This window comes from Aethalodelphis obliquidens, unplaced genomic scaffold (assembly GCF_003676395.1).
Source record: "Aethalodelphis obliquidens isolate GAN/ISIS:26980383/991018 unplaced genomic scaffold, ASM367639v1 scaffold34, whole genome shotgun sequence".
NCBI lineage: Eukaryota > Metazoa > Chordata > Mammalia > Artiodactyla > Delphinidae > Aethalodelphis > Aethalodelphis obliquidens.
The window spans coordinates 17,431,655-17,453,856 of record NW_020837978.1 but is presented as its reverse complement, the minus strand read 5'-3'; the positions used below and the strand labels follow the sequence as shown (position 1 = coordinate 17,453,856).

The 22,202-nt window shown below is 41.7% G+C and overlaps 1 pseudogene; it reads right to left on the bottom strand.

Annotated features, from left to right (window-relative positions):
* Window positions 1–552: 552 nt before the first annotated feature.
* Window positions 553–22,202, bottom strand: part of LOC113631615 (uncharacterized) — a 315,617-nt pseudogene continuing 293,967 nt past the window's right edge.

Below are 22,202 nucleotides of genomic sequence, written 5' to 3'. Positions count from 1 at the left end.
TTTAGAATCACAATGGAACCCTGGTAAATCCTGGTATAGCACCAAACTTTGCATAAGCCTCCAACCAGTGACCACTATTTTTATTTACTTTTTAACATTTTAGTAATGAACTGTCAAATTGAATTCACCTGGAAGATAGCTTCAAAACATAAGGACCCAAACATAGCCAAAAAAAAATGAGATTTATGTTTTTAAAGAGGAAAAACAGTCTTGGACACCTCTTGTGGAAACACACGTACACACACCCCACCCACAGACAAACCCACACCCATACATACCCAAACCAGAAGACTCAAAACCAAACTCAAGACCCAAACCAAAAGCTCCCCTCTTGGCTTGGAACAAAAGAACCTCCCCTGAAGGTGGAAAACAGTTGGGATTTAACCCTTTTCTGAAAGAAGAGAAGCCATCCCCCAATCACACCTGGAAACAAATTCATCGTCTTTGATGTATTCATCTGTCCTCAGCCCAAGAGCTCGGCGGAGTCATCCTAACATTTACAGTGCTTAGGAGAAATTAATGCGCTCCGGGGTAATCTGGTGTAAGCTCAGGTCACGTCCCCATCTTGCCAAATACAGAGAACTGCCAAGGATCCCTTCCTGTTGCTTTAGCGCTCAGCCTGACGTGCTTGCTCACCTGGCTGGAGCTTCTCCCCGCCGATCCGCAATCACTTCCCTGGGGTTTGGCGTGTGTGTGTGGCCACAGGAAGATCTGACATGCTCGGGCTCTTTGGCTTTTCTGGATCCCTCCTGGCAGCCACACTTGGATTCCACAGCTCCTGGGAAGGAAAAAAAGCAAAAGGGAGGTGTAGTGTTTAACAGGGAGAGCGCTATGACTTCCCAGCCCCAGGAGAACGTGTTCTGCCCTGCCAGGATGGGGAAATCGCTCTTGAAGTGGAGCCCGGGCCTCCCCAGCGCAGACCATCCAGGAGCTATTGTTCGGGTGCAGACTTCCACTCGACATCATAGAGACACAGCGACAAAGGAATTCATTCACTGACTACTGAATGCTCACCATACACAAGGTGCTGGGAGCAGGAAAAATGGACTGGGGAAAGGCATGTGTCCTCAGGGTAGGAGAAAATATTCCAGTGGAAATTTTATTTGAACAGACTTTTTTTGCAAAATGTTCCCTCTTATGCGAATAGAATATGAATTTGATAATTTATGAAGTTGTCCATGTGTAGCTTAAAAGAAAAACCTGGATCTCGTTTTGTTACCATCCTAACCACTCCCCGGGTCTAGGCCCCAAAGCTGCTTTTGTAAACCACTGTTGACAGAATCTCTTCTCAAGGTGATAGAGACAACAGTGGGCTATTCGTCTCTGCTTTTAAAAAGGAGAAAAGTTAGGGGCAGGGGGACTGGATCATTTCTACTGGAACCAGGTCAATTAAGGAAATTTTACTCGCCAATGCACTGATACCCACTGGAATGCACTTAAAAACTGAAATCCTATCTAGTTTAATCCCAGAAGCAAAACATGAAGACAACAGCAATATTCAGCAATGGACACTGAAAGTATTTTCAAGTCCGGGCAGAATCCAAAACGTTACTAAATCAGCCAATGATGTTATGTTGAACAGAACTCTCATCCTAAAGGTAATTATATTAAAACTCCTGAAGATTTCTTTCCTTAAAGTGCTTCCCTTTGATCAAAGGGGATTTGGGTGAGAAGGAAGAACGTGTAGAAGGAGCTAGAAGACCAGGAGGAGGGGAGTGGAAAGGCTCCCCCAAACCACATCCAAATCCACGATTCAGTGGTTCATTTTGTAAAATGTCAGATCAGTCATGTACTTTTTTTTACTCCTAAAACTAACTCATTATCCAACACTACGCTGTTTATTAGATTTACTGAATAAATTATAAAAATCACAAAATGAATTATATAACCTCATGTGGGGTTTTATTGCATGCCAAGAATGTATTTTCTCCTCCAGTGAAATTTTCTGGAATAAATGCAAAGTTGCTCACATAACACCTCCAAATCATCTTCAAGTTGCCCTGAATCGGAACAGTGTGAACAGAGTATTCAACTGTACGTGTGTGTGTGTGTGTGTGTACATGCACACATTTATCTTTACCTTACACAATCATGGTTGGGACACCCAGCTACTTTACTAAGCAAAGTCAGCAGTTGGAATTTTTAAAGCTTCTTAACTACAGCAGCCAGTGTCAGGGTAATTTTATTTATTTAAGAATATATTTTTTTCTGAATAAATATGGTGGATGCTACATTTTTGTGAGTCCTCTTGGAGAATATAAATAAACTATCGATGGGTACCTGTCAATTACAATCCTCCTCTAGTTTGTGGTATTTGTGATTTATGACAGGAAAATCATTCATTTCCCTAGGGATCATGGAGAAGTCTGCTGAATTTTATATAATGTAATTGAAGAGACGTAAGTCAAAACATAGAAAACATCCTTCATACTTATCTTAGCCATCTGCAAAGTTTCTTATAGGCACAAACTATTTAACATCATGTCAGGCAGTTTTATGAGTTTCCCAGGAATTGCAAGTTATTTAAACAAGAGCATTTTGCTGTCCCCGTATAAATCAGCAAATCTAAGGTACTCAATAGAGGAAATCTCCCCATCACCATGCCACGCTTATCCAGGATGGCTCACAAAAAAAACAAAAAAGCTGAGAAAAGCAGTGATACAGACACTTCTGATGAAAAAGACATTCTAATGGCATAGCAGAAAAATAGCATTTCCTGAGAAAAATAGGAAAAAGACATAGAAACAAATGGCAGAAAACCTTACATTCCATTGTGTGATAGAGGCAGCTTGTTTTTTTTCCCCCTACGCCCCCAGTAGGATTAAAGCCTGATGTGGTAAACACCTGCATCTCATTCAAATCCATCGAGCTAAACAGAAAAAGTAAAAAAAAAAAAAAAAAAAAAGGCAGGAAAAGAGAAGCAGCCCAATTTTACCTAATGAATAAAGACTGGCTGGGGAGGTCCCTGAATCCTGAGTGCAGGTGGCATTTCCTTCACAGGTAAACTGAGCTGGTTACAATGCTCGGTTTTCTAGCTGTGAGATGATTATGGTGATTCCTGTCCTTCCACTGCTCCGGGCTTTTGAGCATTCCAGCCTCCAACACCCACCCTGCCCACCTTCGCCCACCCAGTCCTAACACTGTTCATAGCTTTGGCTCAAATGTCTGCTGATCACCACCGGGGAACTCACAGAACACAGGACTTCTTTGTCTGCATGATGACTGCTGAGTACAGGACAACTTCTCCCACCAGAATCCAAATGCCTTGAGGACAGATTGAGCACTTTATCTTTTATCCCCAGAATCTAGTAGAGGGTCTGGAATACAGCAGGTGTTCAATAAACATCTGCTGAATAAGTATACCCGTGAACAAAGAAACATGTAATTATCCCAAAGACTAAAAAACGCTGGAATAAAAAGAACCTAGTTCACCTATTTCCACCCTCCAGTCATTACAATTAAAAGAATTCTAAAGACAGAATATTTTAAAATAGAATGGAAAATATATTCCCAAACAGAAAAAGATAAATAATTTCATGTAAAATATAACAAGGATAGTAGACATTACAAATTACAGCTGTGAAACTCTAGTCCTTTGAAACCTATGTAGGATTCCCTTTAGTTCTACCCTTTTATCTTTCCCAAGATTTGTTTTTCCATCACTGAGTGGTTCAGGCTTAAGACCAAACTGACGCAGGGACACTTACGAGCAAAGACACAAAATCTCCCCGCTCTCTACAAACCTTCAGGATCCCGAGATCCCACCATAACTCCAGATGGGTGCCCAGAGGGCTTTTCCTAACTGTTCCAAATGACTTAATCTTCCCCCACCCTCTAACTACAGCTTGGAGTTACATTTTACAACAACTATGCTAAAAAATGTACACTACTTATAATTAATGAAAAAATATGATAGTCCTGGCAATAAGCAAGCATGAAACCGTTTCCTATGTCCACTGAGGCCAAGTCAGGGCTCTCAGAGAACCACAGCCACTAACTCATCAGGCCAAAAGGTCGCACTGTAGGGTGGCTACAGAGCCAGAGGGCTTGCATTTGAATCCACACTAGCTTTGGGACCTTGGCAAGTTAGGAATCCTATTGTGCCTCGACCTCTTCACCTATAAATGGAAAAACTAATGGTGCCTGCCCCACAGGAGCACTGTGCAGAGCAGAAAACTTAACACAGATAAAGCAAACAGACACATACATGGCATACAGTAAGCATTCAATAATAGAGCTATTGCTGTACAGTCATCTTCAAATGTTCTTGTCTTGTACACGATTGCTGCCGTAGAACATTCCAGAAGACAAGAAAATGCACTATCTCAGCAAGTCTCTGCTATAAAGTCACTGCCATTTTGAGCATAAGGCACAGACAACAGTATAAAAACCTAATCCTAAAACATTATGTTCCTATACAGCATGAAACCGTTGAAAGTGTTGAAAGGAAATACAATTATAGTATTGGTTTTACTACAGTCCATATGATTACACAAAAAAACACCTTTTTGAGCTACATACAACATACAACAGAGTGAACATATTGCTCACTAGCAATATGTTTTGAGCCAGGTTACTTGCCTCTCTGACCTGCTTCCTTATTTGCCCAATGAGATTACTCAGTGTCCCCATCATCTTCACGATACTAATGCTTTTGATAAAACCTAAATTACATATATAAGAGCATCTGAAATACAGACGAGCCACGCAGTCGTTACATTTTCATTCCTCCCATTTTCCATCTAAGTCTGTGAACTTGCTGTGATTCACATCAGCTTTCCAAGATTCTTGTTTTTCTCTCTCCCTTACACATTGGATCAGGTCTGAAAGAGGAAAAAAATACTAAAAAAAAGCAAATCAGTTTTTTGTTCCTGAAAAAAACCCAATCAAACATTCCTGATGAATGAGTTCCCTATTTCCTTGAGCTAAGAATATCTGTTGCAGTAAGTATGTGAGAGGGCCAAAAACAAAGGTGAATAGTTACCATAAAACTATTTAAAGAAAGCAGACCATGGAACGCGAATTGTTAATATCAAGTTAGTTGTCAACAGAATGAACAGCGACCTCTTTCCCGTGATTTTGGACTTAGCAGACAAAGGGAAATAAAGGTACAACATGATGCTTATTTTTCACTTTGGAAACAGATGGTGAGCAGTATCTGAAAACAGTGAATTGTATGTCCTTCTAGATATTTCTGCAGGATTAGATACGATCAAAAAAATTAAGATACTGAGCATATAAGCAACCCAATAAAAATCAGCTTTTATGTTCTCTCTCCTCCTCCTAACTGAGCAACATATAAAAAATTGCAGACTGGACATACGCTTCAAAACGATTTGTGTATAGCCTTCTTTATTAACTTTTAAATAGCTTATTTGTGCCCCAAATCTATTATTTAAATTATCTTTGTTTGTGGCCAAACTGTTCTGATATCAGAAAAAAGGAAAAGAAGAATTTGCCAACTCAATAGATGACAAGGAAAGGGTGTATTTCCCAAATTCCAAATACCCTATGTGCATACATTCCAGATACAAATTAGCCAGAATAAGTAGTTCAAGAAATAGATCTAAATTTCTGACCCTACATCATAGTTACTTACATGGTACCACAGATGAAAGCAGAAGTCTATATTTTTTTTCCTTAGGTTTTAGAAGACTAAGATTCAGAGGGGTGATGTAATTTAATGAAGTTCACACAGCTACTAACTGCAGCAGGAGGACTTGAGCACAGAATTTTCTAAATCCACCATTTTCCCCTCCCCATCAAATTATGCTTCCTCCAAGAATATACATTCACAATGGAGAGCTGTGGAGGCCACTACTGGAAAGGCAGATTGGAGTCAACTAGTGGTGGCCATTGAATGTCTGTCTTTTATTCAGTAGGTGTAAGGAGCCACTGAAACTGTTACAGACAGATAAAATATTTTTTGAAAACAACTGAAACCGTTCTCCCTGTAACAATGCTTTCCAGCCAGATGCTCATCTCTTTGATTACATCATTCAATAAAAGTCTGGGAAACAAGTAACTTTTTCCAACTTTCCGAAGTTTCTAGGATATATCATATTTATCATCATTATCTCTTACATCCAGACCCTCCGTCCAAAGAACACTTTTCTATATTGTGAAAATCCAAGGTCAGCTTTTATGAAATCCACTAAATGCGTAAGAAGAAATGAAATAACCGAGACTAGCCAGCAATATTGAAGGAGAAAGACGAAGCTGGAGGACTAACAATACCCAACTTCAACACTTATTATCAGGCTACAGTAATCAAGACAGCATGGTATTGGCCAAAGAATAGGCAGACAGATCAATGGAACAGAATAGAGAGCCCTGAAATAAACACACAAAGATAGAGTCAACTGACCTCTGACAAAGAGACAAGGTAATACAGCAGAGCAAGAACAGCCTTTTCCATAAATGGTGCTGGAACACCTGGACGTGACATTAAAAAAAAAAAGAGGAATCTAGACACAGACCTACACCCTTCATAAAAATTATCTCAAAATGAATCACAGACATAAAACACTAAACTATACAACTCCTAGAAAACGACGTAGGAGAAAATCGACATGAACTTGCTTTGGCAGTGATTTTTTAGACACAACACCAAAGGCTTAATCCATGAAAAATAACTGACAAGTTGGACTTCATTATAATTAAAAATTTCTGCTCTGCAAAAGACACTGTCAAGAGAATGAGAAGAAAAGCCACAGAATGGGAGAAAATATTTGCAAAAGATGTACCTCATAAAGGACTTCGTACATCCAAAATACAGAAAGAGTTTTTAAAATTCAACAAAAAGAAAACAACCCAATTAAAAAATGAGCCAAAGACCTTAACAGACACCTCAGCAAAGAAGATACACAAATGGCAAATAAGCATGCGATCAGATTATCCTCATCATACGTTGTTAGAGAAATGCAAAGTAAAGTAACAATGAGATATCACCACATATCTATATTCTTTTTTTTAATTAATTATTTTTGACTGTGTCACGTCTTAGCTGCAGCGCACGGGCTTTTCTCTAGTTGTGGCGCACGGGCTCCAGAGTGCATGGGCTCTGTAGTTGCGGCACATGGGCTCAGTTGCCCCACGGCACGTGGGATCTTAGTTCCCCAACCAGGGATCGAACCCACATTCCCTGCATTGGAAGGCAGATTCTTAACCACTGGACCACCAGGGAAGTCCCATCTATATTCTAACGTAGGTATTATTTGGCCATTCTAGGTCAAAATTCAGAACGCTGACAATAACAAATGGTGACAAGAATGTGGATCAACAGAAACTCAACCATTACTGGTGGGACTGCAAAGCGGTGGAGCCACTTCGGAAGACAATTTGGCAGCTGCTTCAACATTCTCTTAGCATCCACCAGTCATGTTCCTTGATATTTACTCAGAGGGGTTAAAAACCTATGTCCACACAAAGAGCTGCACAAAAATATTTAGAGCAACTTTATTCATAATTATCAAAGCATGGAAGCAACCAAGATGTCTTCAGCAGGAGAATGGATAAAGAAACTGTGGTGCATTCATACAATGGACTAGTATTTAGCATTAAAAAGGAATGAGCTATCAAGCCAGGAAAAGACACAGAGGAAACGTAAATGCATCGTACTAAGCGAAACAGCCAATCTGAAAAGGCTATACATACAGCATGATTCCAACTCTGACATTCTGGAAAAGGCCAAACTATGGACACAGTGAGATTAGTGGTTGCCAGGGTTTGGGAGGATGGGAAAGGGGGGAAGGAAGGAGTAGGTGGAGCACAGGGGTTTTATAGGGCAGTGAAAATACTCTGTATGATACCATAATGATGGATATATGTCATCATGCATAAATGTACCACACCAAGAGTGAAACCTAATGTAAACTATGAATTGTGGGTGGTAATGATGTGTCAATGTAGGTACATCAATGTTAACAAATGTACCACTCTAATGAGAGCCGTTAATAATGGAGGAAGCCATGTATGTATGGGCGGCAAGGGGTATATGAGAAATCTCTGTAGCTTCCTCTCAATTTTGTTGTGAATCTAAAGCTGCTCTAAAAAATAGTCTGTTTTTTAAAAGAACCAAAGAAGAATGGAATATAGTCATACTAATAATTTTAATCTTCTTGGAAAAAATGTATCACGTTCCTTACCCTCTTTGATTTAGTCAACACAAAATATATTCATGGACAACCAAGCCCCATAAGATCCTCTACAGAGACCATTTCAGGTGGAGGACAATAATGACAAGTAAGGGTGAGAGATAAGTGAGTAAAAACCACTTTCTGCTTCCTCAATACCAGCATTCATTTAAAGGGAATACTTGTATACATAGGCAGAAAATTGAAACAGTGTTTAAAAAGTACTCACTGACTGTGAGCCCTGGTTATGACACAGCACTAAGTGCTATCCCTTGACAAGGGTAAAATAAATAACTCTGGCTTATGCCAATTTGGAATGTAAAAAGATATCCTAGAACAGTACCATCAGAAGATATGAATGCCTAACTAGCAATTCAGATCAGACAAAAAGTCAAAGAAAAAGCTCCCACACGATGTTATATATAAGCTAATATAAAAATGATTTACTTAAGAGATAGTGTTTAGGTTGGAAAAGGTACACGAGGTTATGAATAGCTTTGATTCAGCTGGTTCAATACCAGGGCAGAGCTTATGCCTTAAACTGCTCCATGAGCAGTCCATCAGGAACCAACTACAATGCTACAATATGTATATTTTAAAACAAGAACAAGGACAGGCTGGCTCATTATTCCTACATCTTTCTGAGGAACAGGCTTTCATATCACGCTTTCTACGTGAACACATCCACCTTCCAACTACAGTCTTGTTGGCTTTCCTAAGCACCTACATCTTTTTTCTACATTTCTTCTGAAAAGACTCCATAAACTATCAAAAGATTATGTTAAGGAGAAGCATCTGAACACTGCCTAAGGTTGAGACTCAGTCTTCAGAGGCCAATTAAAATCCTCCTGTCTTCAGAATGACCTGACGATCCCATTTTTAAGGAGTGATTACAAAAGCAAAACATACCTAGTCTTAAACTCAGCTTAGCAGATTTTTTAGTTGTTACATAGTCTCTTTTCCAAAGACCCAATAAAAGGCATGACACCAAGTCATCTTCACCTCACTTTCTTTGCTTGCTTTTATGAGATAACTGCCCTTGACCACTCTCCCCCACTGGGTGGGACAGATTAGTCAGACTTGTAGAAAACTAAATTTTATCTCTAATGTGCTTTGAATGTTGAACATGTTAATAGAAATGGCTGATCTTGAATAACATGCGATATTATTTAGATAATATAAAGTACAAACATTGTCATCTTTAAGAAAACAACTAAACTATAATCGGAAGTATTCGACTTAAAAACAATCATAATGCTGAGAGAAGCCTTAACGATAATTCAGAATACAATCTTATGTCATAAATTCAAATATGAAATAACTTCATACTTGGATATGAGGTTCATAAAAGTCAAGTTAAAGTTACTCCATCACCTTTACAATTCTAGTTAGTGGGAAAACCAAGACTAGATCTCCAATCTTGACTCTTGACCATTTCTTTTCATTACGTCACTGGAATAAATGTTTATACTATGTCTACCTTTTTTTTTTTCTTTTTTTTTTTTTTTTTTGCAGTACACGGGCCTCTCACTGTTGTGGCCTCTCCCGTTGCGGAGCACAGGCTCCAGACGCGCAGGCTCAGCGGCCATGGCTCACGGGCCCAGCCGCTCCGCGGCATGTGGGATCTTCCCGGACCGGGGCACGAACCCGTGTCCCCTGCATCGGCAGACGGACTCTCAACCAATGTGCCACCAGGGAAGCCCTATGTCTACCATTTTTAATCAGACCACCAATTCAGTCCTTTCTCATGGCTGGATGTTGATAACTGGTATTCAGAATTTACTAGGGGTCCTGGTATCACAGAGTATGTGCTTGGGGCTACACCAAGGACACTCCCTGGGAGAGTGGAGAGCTCTGGCTGTTTCAAGGCAGTGTGGGCCTGCAGGTAGCTGCCTCGTGTACCTCATCCACAACACAGACACTGAAAAGCCGACTCTTCCATACTGGTTTGAACCAAGAGCAGTTGAAAGAGAAACAAGATGTTCAGCCCACTCTTCAATGAAGAGAAGGCACACAAAAAGAGGCAACGCTGTTAGGAAGGAGTTACGCCTGCTAGATTAGAGTAAGTCAAGAATGACAGAAGGCAGAGCTACACTTTCTTTACCCAAGATCCAGGTGAAAACTAGGTAGACCAGAAACTTGGAGCAGAGATGTCGCAAAAGTCCTGAGCTCTCAGCCTAAAGGAAACAGCCATTGTTCCATTTCTTTCCCCAGAGTTCTGAATTTTGTTCCCTAGGCTATTGATGTCAAAGAGGCCAATAATGGGAAGAAAGAAATTCCCAGCTCCCACAACTTATGAAGATCGAAACGGGTGATACAGGATTCCTAGAAAGGATAAAGAAAAGCTCACTTACTTAGCCTCCCAGGTCAGCAGAACTAGGTAAATATCCCCAGTTGACCACCATGGATGGGGAAGAGTGAACAAGAAGGATATGGACATTGCTTGTCTCCTTACCAACAGCAGCTCTTAGGCCTGGGGCAATTACAGCTGACGGAGGTTACACAATGAAGACTGTTGGGTTACAAGCCACGCTTGATAATTCAGGGTGAATGATACAAAACATTTAACTCAGGCTACTGGTTGTGTGAGCCTCCTCACCTCTGTCAAGTAAAGCAAAGGGAGGTATAAAGAGTGTCCAACAGATTACAAACTGTCACACAGATCATATCTTGTCTAACAGAACCACTACAAAAAAACAAACATTGTAAACATCTCCACTTGACAAATGAGGAAAGGAACACTCAGAGAAGTCACACATTTCCCAGAGCTTACTAGGTAATTGGAAGAGGCTGGTTTCTAATTCAGAGTCCCTGACTCCAAGGGCCCTAAACCATGGGCACTCACCGAAGATAACTTCTCTCTCCCTCTTCCATCCTTTGCTTACTTTTAAAAAGGTAAGCAGTAGAGAGGTTTCTGAAGGTTGGGTTTTCAGAGAATTCGTAGATTTCAGTTCCCTGTGTTCTTTCTGCCCTCATATTATTATCGATAATGTAAAGCTGGCTTTACATTATCTCTTGGGTCTTCGGAGGAAAAAATAATCTAATTTATTATATTTAATGGGCATAACGTACATTTGGGCAGGATGGCGGGAGGTGAAGGCTAATAGTTTCATCTATCTCTGTCCTAGAATCAAGAGGGCCAAATCTCCAGCGGAAAAGCCAATCCTGCCTTCCAATCAAATAAATGAAGTCGCCTGTGACCTTTATACAAGGGACACAAAAAGAATGTACACAAGATCACTTCATAGATGCTGGAGAAAAGACACTACCTGTTCACTGAAAGCTAGTGATTTTGGTTCCACCTAGACTTTGGGGAAACTAATGAAAATCCTTTTGAAAGTAGGGTTGGGAATCCCAAAGAGCAATATTCTTTCTCCTCCCTCAAAAAAACAATCTTCCAATAATTAGGATTTGAGAAGAATGGTGTAGCTTTCTAAACTTTGTGGCATTGTGAACACGCGATAATTAGCATTCACTGTTAGACTTATAAGGTGATCCCTTTGCTATGTTATTCAGAAGTCTTGGCTCCTTACTTTCAGATTAAAATGAAGACTAAAGGACTGAACTTCACCCATGTCTGAATGTCTGTGGGCTGTCTTCCCCACAACCAACAACCTTGCCTAAACTCCCAACTTTTAAACTGCTCAAAACATGGAAACATTAATAATGACCCTTCTTCATCAAACCTCAACTTCCCCTCCCACTTGCACTTTTGACCAATTTACTCACTTCAAAGCAAGCAACAGCATCCTGTTCAGTTACTCAGTAGGGCCTCTGTATCTTCACCCAACACCTTCAACCAAAAGAAAACCAAAAGCCACAAAAAACCTTCCCGTCTCCACACTCCTCCTAGACCTCTGACGGTACTTTTGTAACCTCTATTTTTTTTTTTTCAGTTGCCATGGGAAAGACTGGTTTTGGGCAGCTCCATCTGCAAGAGGCAATTACTGGCCTTCCAAACACACACACACACACACACACACACACACACACACACACCCTGCAATGCTGCAAAGAAAAACTATACACAATTAAAGAATTTTTCAAGGAGACCAAGCAAATGTTAACCAAACATTTTACTGCTTTGCTGTTGGCACAAAATACCAAGGGCAGCTGTTTATTACCAACTATACTACACATGTTCTGCTAAAGTATTAATAATAGCAATTAATATTTGCTCACAATTTAATATCTGTCAGGCACTCTGGACTAAGTACTTTACATGGGTCATCTTAGCATGACTAAGCACCATAAATATAAATTTATAACTCTGATTTTTACAGAAAATGAGGTTGAGAGAGGTTGAGTAACTCACACAGGGCTAATGAGTAGTGGAGTCAGGATTCAAACCCAGAGCCCACAATCTTGCACACTGGCCACGGCTCCCAGCGCCTGACCACAGCCAGTGGTATAAGCACAGCTGGCTTCTGGGCTGGTCTACTGACAGGCTGAAGGGACTCAAACTATCACTCAACCCATCTAGTAAAATTGAGAAAAACACAAAATATTTTTGGTTCCAAGATGCATATGACCATAGGCCACAGTAGTAACAATGACCCCCTTTTTTTGTTCCAGTACAAAATAAATATGCCATGTGTGAGGTTCAAATAGTGTGGCCTTTTCCATTTTCTTAATCAGTTTCCATTTCCTAGAGTTAACTCCGTAACACTTCTTATACTTCTTATCAATGAACACAGTATCTGCTAATGCACACTCTAAAGCCACGTCTGAGTTTTCGGAGACTTCTGACTACAGCCTCATGAGAAGAGCGATTGTTCTGCTGTCATCTATTTGAATCTTTTCCCTGGGAGAAGAAATATTTATACTTTGGCCTCTTCTTTAATTTAGGTAATTATTTAGATTGTTGTGATCCTTACACCGTGGATCTGATTCCTAAGGGTGGAAGGATTATAGAATTCCCAAAGAAATCTCTCTTAAAATATGATTAAAAGAGATTAGGTGGTGTCAGAAGCAGAGTCAGACTAGGCTGGCAACGTTAATTGTTCCGTCTTTCAACACATCAACATATACCAGAGGAGTCTCTGGAAGGCCCAGACTCATTCCTGTCTCCTCACCCCTCCAAAGTCCTCTCTACCCTCCCTGACTCCACGGATCAAGGAGGAATCCGGACAATGTGGAGCCCCGAGGCCTCCCCCGCTCCACCAGCTAAGCATGCCCGGCAGTCACAGTGCTGCCTGAAAGTTTGGTTAAGACTCTGGCTCCCGTCCCTTGGCCTCATCTGACCCTGTCCTTCTGCCATATCACTCATCTCCTGGAAAGGAACACATTTCCAAGCCTCTTCCACATCAGCAGTAGGAAAGGAATTTCATGTCCCTGAGTGTTAAGTGACCTGGGTAAGGGAGAAAAAAAAAAAAAAAAGTCCAGCCTGGCTTCCTTAGGAAGGAGATGAGATGGAGGGGCAGGGAATTACAATGATACACTTTCACTTTGCCAGATTCCCACCTCTTCTTTGGCCTTAGGCAACAGCAGAACAGAAAGCCAAGAGGAGGTGGGAGGCTAATGGCAACAGCTCCTCCTCTTCCCCGGCATTTCCTGCCTGTACATACATCTCCACTGCCCGTCCCCACAGGGCACTGGGGAGGCGCACGGGCTTGCCCGGCTGCCGGAGCCCCGCCACCCACACCAGGCGCCTCCCAAAGTCCCTGAGACGCTTGGGCCCGGAGGGCCGTCAGGGTGGATGCAAGGAAGCCCATCCGATGACAGCGACCTTTCCATTAGCAATCAGAGTTCTTGGGGTTGCTTCCCAGAGGTGAGCAGAGGGGTGTCTGGACACAGAAAAGACATCAAAATGCTTTCTTCCTTCCCTTCTCCCAGCACCACAGTTTTAACCTCCTCCTAGGTGTCTGTAGCCCAAAGAAGTGAGGGGACCCACCTGGCCAGGGGCCAGTCTCCCCTAAGGAAGAGAGCGACGAGTCTATGTGTAGGAATGAAAGGCAGGCCCCGGAGAGCAGTGAGGCTGTGGTACTGAAACCCCAGCTCACAGACCCGTGGCCAGAGCAGAGCCTGTAATTAAAGGTAAACTTGCCAGCAGCTCTCTTAACACATGAGGCAAAAAGTTAATGTCTGATGGACGGGGCACTCCAGCTCAGCGCCCTCCCCATGGAGACTAGTTCAAAGGAATGAGGTGGAGTGGTGGCAGGACAACCCAAGTCAGTGCAGGGAGCTCCTCTGCCGTGGCACTCTATGCACATTGCACCGCCATCATTAGTGCTTTATTCACGTGTCTTGCCAACTAGGCAGAGCTGAGGGCTGACCTTTTCTGGACTTCAGGTCCTTGATTAAATATGCTAGGTCTGCACTGTCTAATAAGGTGGCCACTGAACACATGTGGCTCTTGCGCACTTGAACTGTGGCCAATCCAAATTGAGAAGTGCTGCATATTTAAAATGCACAGCAGATTATAAACACTTAGCATGAGAAATAGAGTAGATCTCAATTTTTTTATATTCATTGCATGTTGAAATAACACTTTGGATGTATCAGGTTAAATAAACAATTGTTAAAATTAATTCCACTCATTTTTTTTAACATGGCTACTAGAAAATTTTAAATCACATTTAAACTTATATTTACAGAAATATATTTGCATTATATGTCTAGCATGTCCAGCATGGTTCTGGATATACCATTAATGCTGCTGAATGAACGAAAGAATGTTGACATAAGATCAGTAACAGTATTTTTAAATCAACATAGAAAAAGTCAACAGAAATGGTTAAAAAGTAGTGAGGCATAGTTGTTTTTTGAAATAACTTTTGTATCTGGAGCTACATTTCATTCTGAGTCACTTGCTGGGAGAAAATGCTTACTAATCACTCAGGACTCCGAAAGGATGAGAGGGCGACAGACTGTCGGCCAGGCCACACCACCAAGGCCAAACAACCCTCAGTCCTATGGTGGGGACTCAGCAGAGCCAAAGACCAAGCACACACACACTGTAAGAAATCGCCAGATGAAAATAAAACCACCAATCTGGGAACCCCACAGTTTTCCAAGCTTCTCTTCATCCTACATGTAACTGTTCTCTCAGTCCAACTGTTTGCTTTTAATATACTCTTTTAGAGTGTTTTAAGAAAATTCACTGCAAATCAAAACCACTGTGAGATACCACCCACACCATCAGGATGGCCACTATAAAAATAATAATAAAATAAAAAGTGTTGGTGAGGGTGTGGAAGAAATTGGAACCCTTGTGCACTGTCGGTGGGAATGTAAACTGGCACAGCCACCATGGAGAACAGCATGGAGGAGCCTCAGAAATTAAAACTAAAACTACTATCTGATCCGGTAATTCCATTTCCAGGTACATATGGAATGAAAGAAAGGAAAGGAAAGCAGGGTCTCAATTAGATACTTGCACACCCATGGTCATTGCACCATTAATTACAAAGCCAAGAGGTGGAGGAGAACCCACATGTCCACTCTACAGATGAAAGGATAAACAAAATGTGGTGTATACATAAACTGGAAAATGATTCAACCTTAAAAAAAGGAAGACCTTCCATATGCTACGAAGTGAGTGAATCCAGAGGGTAGTGTTAAGTGAAACAAGCCAGTCCCAAAAGGACAGATATTATATCAATCCACTTTTGAGTTATCTAAAGTAGCCAAACCCATGGAAACAGAAAGTAGAATGGTGAATGCCTGGAGGGAGGGGAGACTGCAGAGTTGTTCAATGGGTACAGAGTTCAGTTTTGCAAGATGAAAAAGTTCACTTCTGTTACATAACAATGTAAATATACTTAACTGAGCGGGTACACTTAAAAATGGTTAAAATGGTAAATTTTATGTTTTCTTTTAACCACGATGAAAAAAGAAAAAAATGCATAGCATGATCAATTTAACTGCTACTGAAGAGTCCACAATGGAGACCCTGATCCAGCATAACATCTCACCATCTTTTACTATAATAAAAGAAGAAAATGTGCTCAGATATTCGTACACCCATGTTTATAGCACTATTATTCACAGTAGTCAAGAGGTGGAAACAAACCAAATGTCCAGTGACAGATGGATAAACAAAATGTGGTATATCCATACAATGGAATATTACTCAGTCTTAAAAAGGAACGCAATTCTAACGTAGGCTACAACATGAATGAACCCTGAAGACATTATGCTAAGTGAAATATGCCACCCACAGAAGGGCAAATACTGCATGATTCCACGAATATGAAGCATCCAGTGTGGTCAGATTCATAGAAACAGAAAGTAGCATGGTGGTTGCCAGGGGGGTGGGGGGAAGGGGTAGGGAATTACTGTTTAATAGATAAGACTCTCAGTTGGGGAAAATGAAAAAGTTCTGGAGATGGTTGTCGGTGATGGTTGTACAACAGCATGAAAGTACTTAATGCCACTGAACTGTTTACTTCAAAAATGGTTAAAATGATATATTTGATGTTAAGTATGTTTTACCACAATTTAAAAAAAAACAAGAAAATGTGACAAGAGGAAAGGTAAGAAAGTGAGAAGCCGGAGGAAGATTGGAATGACCCCCGCATCATCGGAATAGGAATTCACACGTCTCCCCTTGACAGACTTGAAATGTTGATGGAGTAGCGCTGCTTCTAAACCAGATGGTCTCTATGACACCATTTTGTCTTCCAGTTAATGTACATCTTTTTCATTTTGCCACTTGAACTTGCAAATGAGACTCAAAACACAGAACAAGTGTACACAAACAAATGAGAGAAAGAGCGAGTGCACACTCTATTTTTGGTAAGAACAACCTATTTCTTTTAACCCACAGTTCATATTCTTAGCCCCCATCTATCCTCGCCTATGCCAAAGTCAGTAACAACAAATATTAGCAATACTGACGGCAAAATATACTTTCAGATGCTATAAATGATATTTCTAAAATGATCGAGCAAGGTAATAACAATAGATATTATGTAGCAGACATGTCACAAAGCACTTAAAACGTTATAACATTTTTGACAGCAACCTTATATTATTAACATTTCACAGATGAGGAAACTCAGATTAACAAAAGCATTTGTCCAAGCACAAGGGAGTAGAGATTTTCCACTCCAGTCAGTTGCTCCACACTAGAGCCCCTGATTGCTGACGGTGAGGGCACACTTTATAAACGAAGGTCACCCAAATCGGAGGAACACTAACAAATTAGAGCAACAAACAAGTCAGGCAGGCACTGGCCAGCCAACTCCACTGCCAAGACGTGAGTGATACCTGACTGCACCGCACAGAAGGTCAGAGACCTAACATCTTTGGAGGGCTGGTTACCATGTCCATTTGAGAGTCTTTTTTGAAATTTCTGATCGGCCTCAAACAGGAATCAAAAGAATATGACTCAACCTGTGGAAGAAGGTTAATAATCTGCTCTCGTACGGCGTCATGCTAAATTATATATTTAAGGAGCTCTAAGAGAGGGGGAAAATCAGAGGGAAAACAAAATAGACTCCAGCAAGTGTACTGACACTTCACTAACGATAATTTCCTCAAAGTTACTTGTGCTTTCTAAAACATTTCACTTTATACAAAGTTAAGCCATGGTATAAGCAGCGTCATCAGAGGACCCGATTCTTAATACACAGCTGTCATTAATGGCTGGCCTAAACCCAGATCACGATACAAATGTGTACCCCATGAAGCTCAGACTGAACAATCTGGTGAAAATGGGACAGAAAACCCACTAAGGAGCAAAAGCTTCCTGAATCCTTTCTACTTGTTTCTTCTCTCACCAGAAATCCAGAAAATCACTTTCAGATGCATCCTAGGATCAAAGCCTTTCTTTCCATGAGAAGCTTAAAACTACAGACTTTTCCATTTGTTCTCCTCCTCCCTTCACAGATATTATTTTCTGAAACTCCCCAACTCCTGTCCCTGGCAGCAAAGCTTCCTCACGTACGCACCACACCCCTGCAACCCCACCATCTCTCTGTCTCCATTTTTAAGCGTCTGGAAAACACAAGAAGGGGAAACAAAGGGCAAATGCCAGTCTGTGACCTCTGTCTGGACTCAGCCAAGCATGATGTGTGAATCAGGTGTGTGGAATGGAAGTTTCCATGGCAACGAGATGGCACGGCAGGCGGGGGAGTCACACACTCTTTCTACCACAGTAACAGAAACAGTGAGGCCATCTGAGGGACCGTGAAGGGGCACACAGCAAGCCCAGAGTTCTTCAGGAACCCTAAGAACCTAAGTGCTCAGTGGCTCCTGCCCCCACCCCCCCCACCAGCAACTTGGGATCATCTAACATCTCTTTCTTGGGGGGAGAAAGGAAGGGAAAAATTAACGAAGTAGTCTCTCAAGGTTGTCGCCCATGAGAAAAATGTAGAAAGAAATACAAGAGAAAAGTGCTTTCTTTATGTAAAAAAAGCAGCTGCATTAGTCAAAAAGTTCAGCTACATTGACCAACTGGACCCACCCCCCACTCCCTGCCCCTTAGCTGCCTGAAAATGTGACAGAAGCACATTTCCATCACGCTTCTTTGCTTTACCTTGCAAAGTGCTCTTGTGAACCCGGTCCATGATGAAAAGCTCCTGAGCTACATTGTGTATTTTATGGATTTTAAGGTTTTATTTGTTGTAGAGAACGTTATTCTCAACTTTCAGGAAACAGCTTGCTTTTTTAGACCCATAACTTGGAAACAAAGAGAAAAGTATACAATTTTAATCAAATCAAAGTTGGCCCTTGGTTAGCGAGCTGGGAAAAGGTGCTCTGAATGCCAGGTCTATGCGGACATTACGGTTTTCAAGCTGTTTTCCTAACGTGAGACTCACAGCTGTTAACAAGAGCTGGAACAAGGCTTGTGCATCTGGATCCCAATCACAGAAGACAGCAAACTCCGCTCTCCGTCTTGGTTAGCTGTGCTGGGGAAGAGGCCTTTTTGTTCTGCCAGATCCCTACTCCAGAGCCTGAAACAGAGAGGATCACCACGTGTGACCTCTGCTAGTGGCTCTCCTCCAGCAGACCATCCTTCCCACTGCATCCGGGAGACTTTCTAAACCGCAAACTTGACCATGTTACCCAGGCTCCAAAACTGTCAAATGCTGCCACACTGCACTCTGAGAAATTCAAATCCCTAAACCATGGTTTCCAAAACCGCACAGGACCTCGTCTCTGCCTACCTCTTCAGTTTCACCCGCCACCATTCTCCGATTTACACTCCACATCACAGGCGAATTCAACTATTTTAACTCTCCAAATTCACCATTACCCTCTCTCCCCTTCGGCCCTTTATGTTACTGATTCCTACAAAGAACACTCCTTTTCCCAAAATTTCAGTCCAGGCATCACTTCCTCCAGAAAGCCTTCGTCCCTGCAGTGATTTCGCCTTAAACATCCTTCTAGGTGTAGGCACAGCATCACCACGAGACTGACGACCACCTTCGTATCTCTGACTCCACCCAACTCACAGAGGGAACAAGATGTGCAACTTGTTCCCCTTTGTCTTAACGTGAGGCCCAGCACATGGGAGGTGGTCAGTCAAGATTTACCCAGAAGCTTATAGTTACCAAGGGGGGAGGTGGGGAGGGATAAATCAGGAGATTGGGATTGATACTACGATATCATAGTACTATTGATACTATATACAAAATAGATAACTAATGAGAAACTACTGTATAGCGCAGGGAACTCTACTCAATACTCTGTGGTGACCTAAATGGGAAGGAAATCTAAAAAAGACGAGATGTATGTACACATATAACTGATTCACTTTGCTGTACAGTGGAAACTAACACAACATTGTAAAGCAACTATACTCCAGTAAAAATTAATTTTTAAAAATATGAACAACTAACTTGGATCTAGCTAAGACGGAGAACTACTCTGAGATAAGCCGGATAATAAATGCCTTGGGATCTTTAAAAAAAAAAAAAAAAAAGGCACTTTCTAGCGATGAGGCTTGTTCATCAGCGGAACAGTCTTCCTTTTGGGGTGGTAAGCTCCTTGCCACTGGAGTGATTCAAGCTGAGGCTCTCAAGGATACTGTAGATGAAGCCTCAGAACGCACCATCGAGAACTGTAAGCTCTTTGAAGACAGGTCTATGTCTCCCTCGGTTTTGGAACTGGTGTCTCCCAGTGCCTGGCACATAGCACGTACTCAGTAGAAGCTCGGCAGCTAAAAGAACGGATGGATGAATAAAGTGGAAGAGAAGCTGAGCTGGAGGACCTCCCAAAGCCCCTGGAACTCTGCGATTCAGAGTTTCATATTAAGTCAATGCCCCAAAGGGGACCAAAATAAAGCGTCTCACCAAAAGAACAGATTTACCAAGAATCGGTGAAGGAGGGAGTGAACACGCGAACGAACAGAGTGGGCCTAAATGGCAGGTGTGGCATGACTGACCACAGAGAGCCCTGACCACATCGGGGCCTGAGCCTCCCAGGCCAGGTCTAAGGCTTACTGGCTTCATGGCTTCAGGAGAGCTACTTAATCTCAGTGACCTTCAGGTTCCTACTTTTAAATTAGTGTAACAACACCGACCCAAAATTATTATAAGTATCAAATGAGACAATGTTTGGGAAATTCCTCATGAAAACTTTAATAAGTCTATATATGATGGCATATCCAGTAGGAGGGTTAATAAGAGAAGAAAGGAGGAGCAGCAGGGAGGAATCTAAAGAAAAACACCATGTAACAGGCCTAGCAAGGGGCTTCAGATCAGATATTCGTGGTCAACTTCCACACATAAGCATAGACTGACTTCTTTGTAAGAGATAATTATGCCCCCCTCTTGCTCATTTTAAGCCTAGATGTCCTTCTTATCCTCAATTTCCCACTAATATACCATGTTCACTTCCACCAAATACTACCAGCACCACTACCACCACCATTCCTTAAAACTCTGTTTATTCTTGTTCCCATTGGTAAATACCCTCTCTTTCCCCATGCCCCATGTAAATGTTATGCATCCTTCAACACCCATAAATAAATCTCACCCACAGTAATAATGCCTTTCTTGAGTAAACTAGCTCCCATCCGTCTCTCTCCTCATGATCTCCTTCTGGTGCATTAAGGGCCCACATTTCAGTGCTTTCTCTCTAAATTCTTCACCTGTATATTCCTGGTCCCCTAGAATGTGGGGAGGACCTCACACCTTAGAGAAGCCAGTAAGGGTTATAAAACATGGTGCAGGGTGTGGTGGCGTCAGACAAAGTGGGCAGTGAGACGTGTATTAAGAGAAAGTAAGACAGACTAGTCTGCCAAGAAAATAAAAATACACAGTGAGAACTGATATGAGAAAATTAGCTAATCAATTTCTGAAGACTCAAAGACGCTGTGGCAGTTGAACAAGACACGTTATGAAGAGGGCACAGGATAATGTTTCAGAGACGGGATGGGGCGGGGGGGGCAAGTAAGGAACACTGTTTCTGAAATGAATACATCAAGTGATTCTTTATCACTGAAGGAGAAAACCCGTAGTAAGAAAGGGAAAAGCAAAAGGACATGGAGACCAGACAGAAAAAGAACCACGAGAGTGATCGAACATGAACATTCTGCTGAGTACTCAGTTCTCCAGGATGCGGGAACTGTTCTAGGTATGTGTTTGGAGTGCACAGGGTGGCGAGGGGGTGCCTAAAGAACTAAACAGCATCTGTGCTTGCAAGGCCTGGCAGTCCACATGGGGTGACAGAACACACACATGACGATTTAACTAAAGATATAAATTAGCTTCTGAAAAGTGCAAAATGGGCCCTGTAGACAGATTGAGGACAGATCACTGCATGCTGTAGTCAGGGGGAAACTTTCTCAAAGAGAAACTGCTATCTTAAAAGATAAAAGGAGGGCCTGGGATACCATGTCAAGTGAGGGAAACCCGCACAGAGATGGAAGTGAAATTTGCAAGATATGTGGGTGGGAACAATAGAGAAATCTGGCTAAAGCAAGACTTGGTTGGGAGAGTGGCAGGGCGTGGATTTGGAAAAGTAGGCTGAAGAAGTAGAAAGACAGATTACGTAGAAAAAAACTTGAAGGGAATTTAGGTAGCGCAAGAGAAAAGAAGGATCAAAGCTAAAGACGAAAACTAAAAGAAAGAAAGAAAAGTGATGTCACAAGGCATTCATCACCAGATAAGAGTT